Consider the following 910-nt stretch of genomic DNA (forward strand, 5'->3'; position numbering starts at 1 on the left):
GTTGGACGATTTGACTGAGGACTGGTGAAACCAGATGGCTACACCAGGCTCCAATCTGATTTGGCAGAGTTTCTACAGCTGGATGCCCTTCCTAGCGCCAACCATTCTGAGAGTGTAGTGGGCGCTTTTACGTGCCACCGGCACGAAGACCAGTCAGGCGGTACTGGCAACGACCACGCTCAAAATGGTGTATTTTATGTGCCACCTGCACAGGAGCCAGTTCGGCGGCACTGGCAACGATCTCGCTCGAATGTCTTTACACATGCCAGGAAGGCGATGCTGGGCACAGGTGCCATTGACGGTTTTGCTTTCGCTTGCCCCAATAGGTCTTCACAAGCTGAGTTTCGTTTCCAATGAAGGAGACGGCATTGGCGCCAGTCGTCGAATTTAATTCGATTTCGATTTCACTTGCCTCAACAGGTCTTCGCAAGCGGAGTTTAGTGTCCAATGAAGGAAGGTATGTATAAGTGGGCTGCCTGAGGCTTTTGATTTAAGTCTCACTTAGCTTGCCGGGTCTTCTCATGCACAGCATATTTCCAAAGGTCTCGGTTAGAAGTCATTGCCTCGGTGAGGCCCAATGTTCGAAGGTCTTGCCTCACCACCTCATCCCAGGTCTTCCTGGGCCTATCTCTTCCACAAGTTCCCTCAACTGCTAGGGTGTGGCACTTTTTCACACAGCTATCCTCATCCATTCTCGCTACATGACCATACCAGCACAATCATCTTTCTTGCACACCACAACTAATGCTTCGTCAGTTCATCTTTTCTCTCAAGGTATTAACACTCTGTCTAGTATGCACGCTGACATTACACATCCATCGGAGAATACTGGCTTCATTCCTTGCAAGCTTACGCATGTCCTCAGCAGTCACAGCCCATGTTTCACTGCCATGAAGCATGGCTGTTCGTA

This window comes from Octopus bimaculoides, chromosome 16 (genome assembly GCF_001194135.2).
Source record: "Octopus bimaculoides isolate UCB-OBI-ISO-001 chromosome 16, ASM119413v2, whole genome shotgun sequence".
NCBI lineage: Eukaryota > Metazoa > Mollusca > Cephalopoda > Octopoda > Octopodidae > Octopus > Octopus bimaculoides.